The 14,125-nt window shown below is 38.4% G+C and overlaps 1 protein-coding gene across 1 annotated transcript in view; it reads left to right on the top strand.

The window, feature by feature from the left end:
• Nucleotides 1-12,492: 12,492 nt before the first annotated feature.
• The window catches only part of LOC127952156 (protein ELFN1-like), a 92,186-nt gene continuing 90,553 nt past the window's right edge, over nt 12,493-14,125 (top strand). Inside the window, exon 1 of the mRNA XM_052550519.1 lies at nt 12,493-12,908. The gene's annotated coding sequence lies outside the window, so the exon portion shown is untranslated. The remainder of the gene's footprint in view (nt 12,909-14,125) is intronic.

Here is a 14,125-nt window from a genome sequence, read left to right as displayed (position 1 = left end):
TTTTCCATTTTCCCAACAGTTAAACATCCCACTCAAAAATATCTTGTGAGTTAATGTTCTTTATTGAAGAGGGGTTAGCACATCAGGCTAATCGTTTCAAGAGGAATTCACAGATTGAAATTTATGGGCACGCGTTCCATTTTGACGAAACTTTTGCTGCAGTTGGTGGTAGCTCTCTCAAATAATTAATGGTCTGAAACAAAAGTATTGCGCTCTATTCTGTGAGTTTCAAGAGCATTGTATGAGATGTGTCTTCATGCTTTTCTATGTGTGCGTAGGTGTATGTACAACTTGCTTAATGGCTGTGCTGAGGAAATGGAGGTAGTGCAGTGTGCACGGAGGGGAACATACAGTATAATTATAGTGCTAGTGGTCAGGCAATTGCCTCTGTAGGTGTAGTCAAGAGGAACTGATGATCACATCTTACCATTATTCGTCTGCTTAGTGGGTACCTGGTTTCTAATCTCAAAACTCACTTTAATCTTCAGGAATTTGGTAAAGTTGTTTGAATAAAATAGCTTGATCCTGTGATTGGGAAATTAAAAGAATAATTCATCCATTTCATCATTTTGTTCCAAGCCTGTGTGATTTTCTTTCTCATGTAGAACGAAAAAGGAGACATTTATCAGAATGTTCATGCTGCTATTTTCCATACTATAAAACTGGCTAGCGAATAGAGTTGGTCAAGCTCCAAAAAATTAGAGTAAGCATATGGATTTATTCAAGTCTTATGAAGTAATTTATTTTATGATAACGATAAGGAATGATTCCTTGTGGCCATCAAATCTCATTAATGGGCATGCATTTTTTTATATGATATGTCAAAATATGTCTCACCAGGTTCGACATAAATAATGCAAATAATTTTGTTTTTGTGCCAAATTAGAATTTGTTCACATACTGAAACATCCTCTACAGTGAAAGTAAAGACTGTCTGCCTGTTTTTCACACAAAGTGTATGCCTTCAAAAGACTTTTGAATATATTGCATGAGTCTTGTATGATACTTTACCATGTTTTTTTTGTTGGATGGATGTTGTTGTATCGAAAAGAACATCTCATTTTGTGCCCTACAGGAAAAAGAAAATCATACAAATTCCAGCGACAGTAAATGTGTGAACAATTCCTTTGAAATAATGTTACAGTAAGTATGCAAATAAAGTTATATAGGTGTCATTGAAGCATTACATGAGATGTGAGATGTGAAATCCCGTACTCAATTCAAACTAAACTGTGAAGTTATGTAACATTTTAAAGCATCCCACCATTCAAACACGGAGAGGCCAACATCCTGCCTTGACTTTAAAAAGTAGCTGAGTTAGTATCATCAGAAGAGTCCATTATCTGCTCCATCTCTTGCTGCAAGGCATATTTAATTGAAAGGAAAAAGGCAGAGGAGGGAATGAGTCAGGTATTTTTCACTCTTTTTGCTCCTCCCTCCACACACACTCGCTTTTCAATCTGTTTTCCCCTCAGCATCGTGAGCAGGGGATCACTTTGACGGTGAGATGTGGGTGGATGTGTCTGTGTTTGCACTCACAGAGCCTGTGTGGTGTCACAGAGGTTTTGGAATCCGCCTCAGCTCTGGGGAGGGCTGGAAAAGATGGAGGTAGAGAGAAAGAGGGAGGGAGGGAGGAAAACATGCTGGCAGGCTCTTCACAGACAGCTGCAGACTAGTGGGCGACCCAGTGAGAGTGTCCTAAACCTGTGCCAACGGAAGGGAGAAAAAAAAACAACAACAAAAAACGGAGAGTAAAACTGATCCATGCACAGATGCACACTTCACTTTAAGGCTTTCGCATATATATATATATATATATATATATATATATATATATATATATATATATATATATATATATATATATATATATATATATATATATAGGGAAAAAATAATGGCATAATGGGTTGATAAAGCAATTCACTTTAACCAGAGTAATCTGCTTGATACCTTTAAATGTTCTGATAACATAATAATTAGAATTAAAAATCATTAAATGTGTTTTTATTTTCTTCTGTGCCTGTGGCCATTAATCAATTAGAGACACAATGAGCACACAAATGGTGCACACAACACAAAACCCCATAGATGTAACAAACACAACTTTTAAATAACACAATAAACATGAACTAAATCACATTAATTATTCTTGTGAATTGTTTTGGTACATTTTATGAGTAATACAGTAATCAAAAATAAATAATTAAGAAACTTAAAAAATAAGTAAAAATAAATAATACACCAGCAACTCTCAAACTATGGTACACAAATTGACATAATTGACAAAAGCACTAACATTGAATTGATTGACTGATTAATCAAGTGATAGCAATACATAAACTGCTTGTGTTAACATCTAGAGAACATGTAGACAAACATGTATATCAGTGGTTGTTTACATCTTCACAGTTGGCTCATTTAGGTTTAGTAAAAATTAGCAGTTTACTAATAGTTTAGTGTTATACAAAACAACAACAACTACAAAAACAGTCTGAACTGGTAAAAGTGAAGATACAGCGAAGGTGTGCACACTGGACATTTTATTGAGTGAAGTTTACTGTTACTTTTAAAGTTTGATTCGTGACGCGCAAAAGGGGCATTCACAAACGATGTTTAAAAAACAAGCTTTATTTTTTTTAATTCCAGATGACAATAGTAGCGCAGAAACTGCCTGCTGGAGTTTAAAACATGCAATATATGAAAATATTGTAATTAAAAAAATCACATACATGTACTGTGGTATTAGTTTAGGAGCTTAAAATTGCTTTGGTATTATATAATACTAACTGTATTTTCTGTTAGCGCAAGGTTAGTTTAATTATTTACTAACTTATATATTTAAAAATGATAAAATATAATGTTAATATACCTGAACTGCCAAAATCAGCATTTTACTCTAAAATGTGCTGATAACAATTAATAAAATAGTAGGCACAATAGAAAGCCACATAATAAATCAGAGTTCATAAACCAACAATACTTGTGTATAGACAGTGTACAGTAACAGGGGCATACAAACAAAGACAAAACACCAGCGTGGTAACATACGACATTGAAATAATGTAACAAACATAAATAAAATACAAAAAAGGAACTCAAAACACCCTTTATTATTTTATTGATAACAAAAATAAGAGGAAACTATTATTACTATATATAAACTATATATATATATATATATATATATATATATATATATATATATATATATATATATATATATATATATATATATATATATACATTTATATAATATATATATAAAGTATAAGTGAGATCACACAGGGAATGTCCTTTTAGCGTTTTTCACCAAAATAGTTTGTTGTATAATTATGTACAAAATTACATGGTAATTAATACTTGTTACAAACATAAAAATATATACATTTGACAGTAAATTACAGTAAAAGTGCATATAATGCAATTTTAAACTTTTCAATCATATATAAAATAACTTAACAATTAAAATTTGCTGTAGTATTGAAAAAATAAAAATAAAATACAAATGAGGAAAGTGAACATCAGTGATTTACACAAATGATCTTTTTGATAAGCAAATATTGTACACACTGGCAACCAAGCATGTGTGTGTTTGCTCTCACACACTCAGCCGATTCCAGCTTGATTCCTTAGGCCTAATTGAACAGCACAACAGCATGGAATATGTTTAATGAACAATGAAATCAGGTTGTTACAATATGGCCATGATAAAGAGGAGGCCATATTTTGCTGAATGTTTATATTATCGATACTGATTCGTAAATTTGTCCTAGGAAAGCAGAGATAGTAAATTATGGCATGCCAGTCACAGCGATAGATCCGCTTCTCTCCTCTGCAGTTAGATGCATAGCAGGCGCGTGCCAGCTCAGAGGTGAAAGGATTGTTGACTGCATAAGCGAGCTCTCTGGCAAGAAGTCAAAGGCGTCTGTGGTTTAGCAGCCCTGCTGCCAGCTTGGCAAATGAATGCCTTATTCCCATGCATGCACTGCATTCAAATGCATCTGAGCCTCACATATACCCTGAACACTGCCCAGCCCCTTCTTTCAAAGTGCTTCCTGTCTTCTCAAACCCTCTAATGTGCCATTGTGTGGAGCATAATGCCACCAACTGCTGACCAGACAGCGAGAGTGATTCCAGAAAATGCTATCACTCCCTGATAAGCTATTCAGCTAAGAGCAGCCAGTCGTCAAATCATTCCCAGGGGCATCAATGGACACAAAAGTCACAATGCAGAGAACGGAGACTCGTACACAATCAGGAGAAGATAAAAAAAAAGTGTCCGCCTTTCATCTGGCTCTGAATATAGATGGGAAAATCAAGTACATGCTATATTTGTGAGCCAAATACTCGTAGATATAAAGGGAGGCCGGAAATTTCATCTTTAGTTGACACACAAGGAACAAGCCGGGAAAAAATGACCAGAGCCTTGTGCACAGGCACTTAGCCAATTTTAATTATGCATGCCATGCTTCCACGTTCCAAATAACCCTGTACGCTTTTTCCTTGTAAGTGTATCAATCTGAGACACGCACTATTTACAGCTGTGGAGTAGGGCAGCCCTTAGGGATTGGGCAGTGGATGGCTGGAGTAACCTCAAAGCACACGAGTCAGGCATTGCACTCTACCTCCATACTGCTGTAAATAAAGGCCCTCCATTCAGGAGTCTGGGGAGAAAAGAGGCATGTCACTGCTGGCGGAAGAGATGTAGCTCTTTTGTAGAGCTTTTAGAATAGATGGTGTGTTTATCCCAGTGGTCAGGATGAAAGCTGCCACTGTGGGGTCACGACACATATTGCGTGAGTCTGTATATGTATTTTTGAGACTGCGTATGTGTGTTTATGCATACTTGAGAGTAAGTGAACATGATACTGTAGCTGGTCTACATTAGAGCCGGTTTTCTCCTGCATAGAGCGGTTTACTGGAACATCGCAGGCATCTGGTTGAGTCATACAGCGGTACGTTCAAAGTTCCTTGGCCTGCTGAACAAGACTGTTGCTAGACATAACATCTGAAGATGTTTTCTCTGCTCACAAATGTCCCCCTCACTGGTGCAGTGGTGTTAGGAATGATGAATTTATTCCTTTAGGGCTGTCTCATTTCTTAAATGCATGCAAATTTTGAGTTAGTAAACAAACAAACAAATAATGATCATCAGAGCAGAACTTTGCCATTGTCATGATAAAGAATACATTTTATGATAACAATAAGGTCAAATTTGTTAACATTATTTAATGCATTTACATAATGTAAATTACGTGTTTAACTGTATAATTAGGACTGAATATCAGTCTATATTAAATGCTTAGTTCATTATTTCATATTATAGTAACAATTTACATGATTGTATTTAGAATAATAAAATAATTTTTTTGCAATATAAGTATTATTATATGATCATAATACCATTATTTTAAATAATACATTATTATTATTATTATTATTATTTAAAACAATAATTATATTAACATTATTACATTATGTTTTATAATTAATATTATAGCTGTCAGAATTTATAATTGTTTCTAATTTTGGATAATAATAATAACAATAATAATAATACCATTTTTGTTGTGTTATTTGTATTATAATTATTACTACCACTGATTAATTTAATAACCATTTTTAAAATAATGATTAATATTTAAAAAAATATTTTCAGAATATAATTATTTCTTATTTGTATTTTGGATAATAATAATAATAATAATAATAATAATAATAATAATAATAATAATAATAATAATAATAATAATAATAATAATAATAATGTATTTGAATATAAAGTATTACAATATTATTATTATTCCTTTTTTACCTGAGAAAAAGCATTCATTCTTCCTTTGTGCAGCATTAAACTGTCACATAAATGCAGTTTTTTTTGTGTGTGTGTGATGCATATGGCACTTCAGGTGTAGCTTCTTTTCTGCCTGTGAAAATAAAATATACAAAAATTATGTTATCTTCATATCTTGTGCCTTATGCGTATAGTCAGTGGTAGCAGATATTGAGTGGTGCTTGCAAAGACAAGCTTCATTGTTACAATTGCTCATACATAGGGTTAGGGATTTAAACTCATTACATTTACATTACATTTACATTTAGTCATTTAGCAGATGCTTTTATCTAAAGAGACTTATAAATGAGGAACATCACAAGCAATTTATCATACAAGAGCAAGCAATTCTTGTAGTCTCACAATGCCAAGCTTCAAGAGTAAGCTAGAATAGTTCAAGGCTTCAAGCTAGAGCAGAAGTACAAATGACGTAAAGAGAAAGAGATATCAGAGAAGAATAGGGGTTTTTAAAGAAAATGTATTTATAGTGTTTGTTTAACTGTGAAGGAGGCTTAAGTTATGTTATGTACTTGTTACCAGTTACCAGTTTCTAGAAACCATGTTTATTTCAGGAGGTTTACTTTTTTTAGTTTTTATTAAACACTGAAATGTCTCAACTGTGAAATGACTGCAAGCATAAGTTTCATTAATTACCAAAGAGATGTGTACTTAACTGTCTCAAAAAATCACAGTCTGTGCCAACCTCGTCTGGTGTCACTGCATATTCAGATCTATGCAAATGTAACTCCTACGTAATGAACTGCTGTTACCTCAAACAGTGAACTCAGCATGTTTATGTAAATGATGGCACATCACACACCTCAAAAGACCACTAAGGTTTCTTTCCTACTGTTAGACTAAAATGCAATTCTGAAGAAACAACTCTTAAAGTTCAAGGCTCTGCAGTCATGATAACCCAAGGTAGTGTCTTTCACTGGCTCGTGCTGTTCTTGTTAGTAAAAGCTCTGATTTTTAATGCTGTTACCTTGTTCTTGTTGTGCTTTCACAATTCTGCTGATGTCGAGGAATGCTGCACCACTAAAACTCACAGGGAAGCTTACAAACTAACATTGCTTTATAATATTTATACAGGCTGTCTTTCTGTTGCATTATTCATGAGACATTGAAATTTAGAGAGAGGAGCAAGACAAAACAGTTATCAAAGACAATCCAGCATTTTTCACATACTTAGGCAGAGCGCGATGGATGAAGACATGACACTGCTGCATGCACATCCTTGAAACTTTTTTTTCTCGCATGCAATATTGAAATTCATAGGCAAAAAGGTGAGATATGAACCCAGAATTAAAAAAAATGCTGAATCCCAATTATTGGTGGCATTTTCCTAGAAGAAAACTTTGAAAATGAAATAAATGGTCCATTTATTCATGGAAAGTAATTTTAGGTCTCATATTTTAAGCACAGTAAAACCTCTAAACATGGAACATGGAATTATAACAAGTAAACTGAGCTTACCCCTTCTAATTGAAAGTCCCATATTCCAGCAGCGAGGTATGGAAATATTAGCATTTGCCCTACAAAGAAACATCACGGAGGGCCCATATGGCATGAAAATCTGTAATCAATGTGCTCTTCACACCACTAACGGCAGTCTTCCACATCTGCTGTGAAGAAAAAATGTTGAACCACTTAAATAAATGGCCTACCATTGCTACTAAGGCACTTAAATCATGCATTAGAAAAAAATAATAAATAAAAATCCTTGACCTAATAGTATCTCATTTTTTTTTGACATTGCCAAAACAAAAGGAGAACTGCTGCAGGCATCTGTCCATAGTCCAGATGTTAAGATGGATCTGCCATATTCAGGGGTGGCAGATGCTCCATTATATCGAATGCCACGAAACATTTGCTTTTCAGAATTATAACTAGCCTCCTCTTTCTCTTCACCTTCTAATAGGCTTAGCAAATAAATAGAGGATTTGAATAAATCACAACCAATAACTCACCTCACAGCCTGTCCTTTCCTTTCCCTAAAACCCATTTATGGACATTAGAGTCCACTCTCTGTAATACTGACAGCTACTTAAAATATTTAGCCTCAATTAAGAGATCTCAGTGCAAATATAACATAATGCCATATTCATGCTTTGTAGACTGATTGTAGGTGAATAGGAAATTTGCAGAGTATCGATGTGCATCTTCTCTCTCCAGATTTGCATCACGTTTAATCAGTCAGATTCATCTGTTTTGCCATTATGCTTTGAAATAGGCTCACTGAGATTTCAGTAATATGTGCATACCTTACAATGCCTCATTTTTATCACTTGATTGTATAATACATGTTTGACCAAACGGAGAAGACAAGACAGGTTTTATTAATGAGACATGAAACATGGGGTTAATTCTATGGGAACAAGGGAGAAATAAACAATAAGAAACAGGGTTAACTTTCCTCGCTATGTGAAAAGGGCCGATGTATTCCTGGGAGAGTTTTTTGGAATCGACCCGGAGGGGCAGGTGCTTTGTAGATAGCCAAACTCTTAGACCGGCTCGGAAATTGGGAGCTGTCCGGCAGCGGTGATTAGCCTGTTCTTGGTATCTCTGAGAAGTCAGATGGAGGGTATATCTGGCCTTCCTCCATGTTAGCCGACAGCGTTGGACAAAGCATTGGGCCGAGGGAACACCAACTTGCACCTCTTCCTCTGGGAATAATGATGGTCCAGTGGCCGAGGACTGGAGGGTGTTGTGGGCATATTCAGCCCAAATCATATAGGTGGCCCAAGACGTGGGATTGCTAGCTGTCATACATCGCAGGGTGGTCTCCAGATCCTGATTAATACATTCTGTCTGGCCATTAGACTCTGGATGAAACCCAGATGAAAGGCTGGCCGTGGCCCCAATAAGCCTGCAGAAGGCTCCCCAGAACTGGGACGAGAACTGGGGACCTAGGTCAGAGACAATGTCCAGGGGAATACCAAATATGCGGAAGACATGGTTCATGAGGAGCTCCACAGTCTCCTTGGTCGAAGGCAGCTTGGGCAGGGGAATGAACCTGGCAGCTTTAGAGAACTGGTCTACAACCACCAGGATGACTGTATTGCCCTGGGATGGCGGAAGCCCGGTAACAAAGTGCAGAGAGAGATGTGACCATGGCCTGCAGGGAAGGGACGGAGCAGTCTCTGAGGTTGCTGATGAGCAGACTTTCCTTGGTTGCACACGGGCACTTCCTGGATGGCAAGTCAAGGGAGACTCATGAGCCCACTGCAAGAACCGGGATCAGGCAGATTGAGGAACGATCATGCATCCAGGGGGACCACCACCTGGATCAGGCTCATGGGCAAGGGCCTCTCGCACCACTCTTTCCAGTTCCCACTGAAGGGGCGCTACGATACTAGACCTCAGAATTATTGGTGTCAAAGGCTTCTCTTGTGTCTCAGGAGAGTAGGCTCGAGGCAGGGCATCTGGCTTGATGTTCTTGGTGCCGGGTCTGTAAAATAGGAGAAACTGGAATGAATTAAAAAACAGTGACCATCTAGCTTGCCGAGGGTTCAACCTCTTAGCCTGCTGGAGATACTCCAGGTTTTTGTGGTCTGTGAGAACCTGGAAAGGGTGCTGGGCCCCCTCGAGCCAGTGGCACCACTTCTCCCAGGCCAATTTTACTGCGAGCAACTCACGATCCCCCACGTGGTAGTTGCACTCGGCATCCGAAAGGCGACAAGACATGGAGGCGCAACGGTGTAATTTTCCATCATCACCTCTCTGTGACGGCATGGCCCCTACCCCCACCTCTGAGGCATCCACCTCCACCACAAAAGGTCTGTCTGTGTCAGGAATCAAAAAAATGGTAGCGGAAGTGAAGCAGCGCTTGAGATCTTCGAAGGCCCCTGCTGCCTCCAGACCCGGAATCTTGGTTCCTCCTCCCTTAGTAAGTGCCGTCAAGGGGTCCACGACAGAGCTGAAATTCTTAATAAACTTCCTATAGAAGTTTGCAAAGCCAATAAAACGTTGAACCTCCTTGACCGTGGTAGGTATGGGCTGTTGTGGATCGCGTCTACCTTCTTAGGGTCCATCTCCAGGTGGCCAGGAGTGACAATGAATCCAAGAAACTGAGCCTGGGTAACATGAAATTCACACTACTCCTTGCGACGAGCTGCCCGCCGCTCTCTCAGGCGATTGTCTAGGTGGATGGCTATTGCTATAAGGGACTCAAGATCTTCAGCCAGTTCTTGAGTGGCTAACTCATCTTGAAGGGGCTCAGACAACCCTCCCTTAAAGCAGACCCTCAGTGCAGACCCTCAGTGCCTTTATGCAGCTATGGTTCGAAACTCTATGGCGAAATCTGCAGGGCTACTGGAACCCTGACGGAGAGTGAGTAGAAACTTGGAAGCCTCCAGACCACTGACAGGATGATCAAACACTCATTTGATTTCTTCCACAAATGCCATGTAGGACTTACAACAGGCATCCTGGGATTGCCACACTGTGGAGGCCATAGAGAGTGCTTTGTCTGAGAGAAGGTTTAATAATGTAAGTGATCTTAGAGTGATCCATGGGGAAACCTGAGGGCTCTGCCACCTGAGGCCACTCAGAGGTGATGCAGAGGAAGGTGAAGAAAAACTCAGCTAAAATACTCTAGGAGAAACAAGGCACAGGTGACCTGGATAATGCTAACAAGAGTAAATGAGGAATAATTAAGGCAGAAGGGAACAAAGAGGACCTCTAGAGGCAGGTAGACAAACTACAGGAGTTTGTTTGCTGACATAAGCTCTCCCTTTCATTTTTAATTAGTTGGAATTTATAGCACAGACACAAATTACAGGTCTAATAACCTTCCTAACATAAATATAGCTTCAGCTGTTTTGATTTGTGAAGACAAATATACATTTAAACAAGGACGAAATTTGTGTGACTCAGGACACTGCTTAATTTATGATGAACATATACTTTGCAATATTTGCATGTTGCATAATACTTAATGAGGGATCAATTTGCAACCCTTTTCTTACCCCCGATTGACTGCTACCTACAACAGGAATAGAAGGCATTTAACCTTGTGACGTCACATCAGCCTGCCCACTGTAATGAGCAGTCAGTTCTGACAGCCCTAGCCCTGCAGCTGTTTGGACTGGTGATCCTCAGCAGGCACACACACACACACACACACAAAAGCCCGGTCACTCTGTGGGTAATGCACCAGATCACCAGCGCTTCTCTACAGATGGATGCCCACTCAGTGCCTGTATGCTTCTTTATGAGTGCTGCAGAGAGCTGAGGAACTTCAGCCTCCACAATGCATCCATCCTGTGCCAGACAACAGCACACAGCTCCCTCCTGCCCCCTTCTTCAAGTACTGCCTCCAGAGAGTCATGGTTACAAAGTAAGAAGAATGGCTGTCAATCATATCTCAAAGGCTTACTGACCTTAAATTTTGACTGAGTGCATTTGGAGTATGTGGTGGATATAGGTGCTGTTCCTAAGAGTGCAAGAAGTCAATATGCAAGTCTTGTTTCTTTCCACTTTTTTTTTACCCTCTCCCTGTATGATTCCAGCAAGAATTTTTAAAATTGCATTTGAGTATTCTGCCTGTATGTCTGGACCTTGGATATAAATTTTGTGATTCTATTTGTGATACCTATTAATGATTCTAGTCAAACAACGGTTCCATTAATGATTCTACAAGTAGTCTTGTAGTAGAAAAAAAGATGTAATGCAATTCTTATTCTGTCTGTTGCCAAATTATGAGATAATAAAGATTTAATACAACGATATGACATAATACATTTAATGGAAAATGTGTTTGAACCAGTTTTAATGATGTTTCATGCTGTTCAACAACTGTTCCCATCTACAAAATCTGTTTATTCATTCACAATCTGTTTTTAACCGAACCGTGTCATATTAATCAATCAGTAGGTGCAGTGATGACCTAAGTGTCACTAGCCTTAAATTCAAGATAACAATTCATGACGGAATTAATACAGTTTAGATCCAGTAACTGATTCATTCAATAACCGCCCTGATTGTGACATAGACGTTTTTGATTCACCAAAAGAAGCAGCTCATTTGAATCGTTCAGTCGATTATTAGACGATACTGTCTCCTAAGAATCATTCGTTTGTCGATTGCACTGCTCTGTTTTTTATTTACTAGAAAGAACCAGCTCTTATTCTGAGTCATTCGTTAATCGAGCGACGCTGGTCGCGATGTATCTCTTTGGGCGAGTTAGCTATTTAGTAGAAGCGCCACTGAAAAGTGTAGGATACTCCATACATTAAGGTTGGATAACCGTTAACCGATTTCCTGAAAATGGAATCCGGTATACCAGTATTAAATAAATGGAGTGCCAGTAGCCTGTACAACAGGTATTGTTATATCTATAACTTTGCTAAAGAATAAGATAAGCATATTAATCCCGCATATTAATCGACCAGCAGCGTAAATATATTTGGCAGTGTGTGGCAAAGGCTTTCTTCTACACAGCCAATGTTCTCCCTGTGCTGCTTTAAGTACAAATTCGAAAACATCTGGCAAGTTTAGATGCTAACTGCGTACAGTGATGATGTGTTAACATCTCACATTTTGAACTAAACAGTGCTCTCACGTGGCACACAGCCCTCTTGCCTTCAGTGTCCAACCCACACCATTTATAGCCTCGCAGTAACCTACAATCTTATTATGAGATTTAACTTTGCCCCAGCTGGACCTGTGGATGAGCAGTGCTCTAGTCCCGCTCCCCAGCTCAACTAATAAATGCATGGAAATAGTTATAAGGCGCTGTCGCTCACTTTTTGACAGACAAAACTACTCTGCCATGGCTCTGTCTGTGCGGAATACATAAATGCTCTGCCTTGAATTAATCACTCGCTCTTTAATGGATCTTTGATGATCGCGCTTGACGCAGCGAGGAGCTGCAGCTCTTGTATTCCGAGGCCAAGAGGAACCTTGTGTGTGTGAGCGCGTTTTGTTTTTTTGTTGTGTGTATGTGTGTGAGTGTGTTTTTTACCCTCGTTCGATATCTACTGCCTCTTTGAAAATGTCAAGGGGGTACATGGTGACATAGGGACCCCGTTTGGTTACGGAGAGACTCTTGCTTCGCTCTGCGAAAGAGGTAAGTGAGAAATGCTTTGGAATGTCGCATCTGCGCCTCTACTAACGTTGGTTTTGTCGGACGAGAAATGAAAGGAGCGCAAGTGTAGTCTGAGACATGTAAGTTATCCATGTGGCTTTTGTACGTCCGCGTATTTGCAACAAATGACTCGGCGTGACTTGTATAACTTGTAAATGCATCGTCTGTTGTGTTGACAGTGCTTGACAGTGAAACCTACATGGACTCGAAATGAAAAATTAATTCGCTTCGTTTTGCACTAAGGCGTGAGTGTATATAGACGTTCACATGTGCACGGGAGTTGTAAGCGTGTTTCTTTTGGAATCATTTGACATTCTGCATGAAATAATTTGACAAATACTGACATGATGAATGCAATATATGCAATTCTAAGCTAGATTAAGCAAGTGAATACTTCATGCCTGTTAGTGCAGGGCTTGTTGAACTCCAAAGCGTCTTACTTAGAGATGTTACAGGCTTGAATATCTCGTGCTTTCGCTAACATCTACAGAAATGTAGTCGAACGTTTCAGGACCCTGGACAGCAGACAGGTTTGGTTAGCCGCTAGAGTTCGCCTTCAGCCGTAAAACTGACAAGTGATCGCCCCCTTTCAGTCCTCAGTCACATTTTAGTGAATCGCGTACAAGACAGATACGCATAGTAGCTACGGTGTCATTTAACGACGACAGAGCTCTGAAAGTTGTCCAGTCTATTACAACAATGCGTGTTCTGACTGTATATACACATGCAGTTGGTTTTTACCAGTTGTGTGTAGTGTAGAATTAAATATGTGCCTGAGTGTCTGTCTCAGGACTGCACGTAAGGATTGCTAAATTGAGAAATCATTGACGCTATAAGTCTAATAAATTATTCATAGAGATAATAATTGAGTTAATGTTGAATGTATGACGCAGACGTACTTTAGAATATGTAATTTTATAGATTTCATGAATACATAAACCAGCTTTGCTTTAATTAAACTTGAAATTGAGAAAGTAATACACTTTACAAACAGCTGTGATTTAAAAAGCTCTAAAAGAGAAGAAATGAAAAATTACCAAATCTGCTCCATTTAACAGATTTGGATTCAGTGAAAACTTCCTAGTTATCTGTGAAATGTAAGCGCTGCACGCTTTAAGCTGTGAAATAATGTGCATCCAATTGGATATGCAGTTGATTTTTCCTCACCTTGACTGACATAACTGTACAGTTATACTTTG

This window comes from Carassius gibelio, chromosome A3, assembly GCF_023724105.1.
Source record: "Carassius gibelio isolate Cgi1373 ecotype wild population from Czech Republic chromosome A3, carGib1.2-hapl.c, whole genome shotgun sequence".
Taxonomy (NCBI): Eukaryota; Metazoa; Chordata; class Actinopteri; order Cypriniformes; family Cyprinidae; genus Carassius; species Carassius gibelio.
The sequence above is the reverse complement of the archived record's forward strand: the minus strand, read 5'-3'. Positions and strand labels throughout refer to the sequence as shown.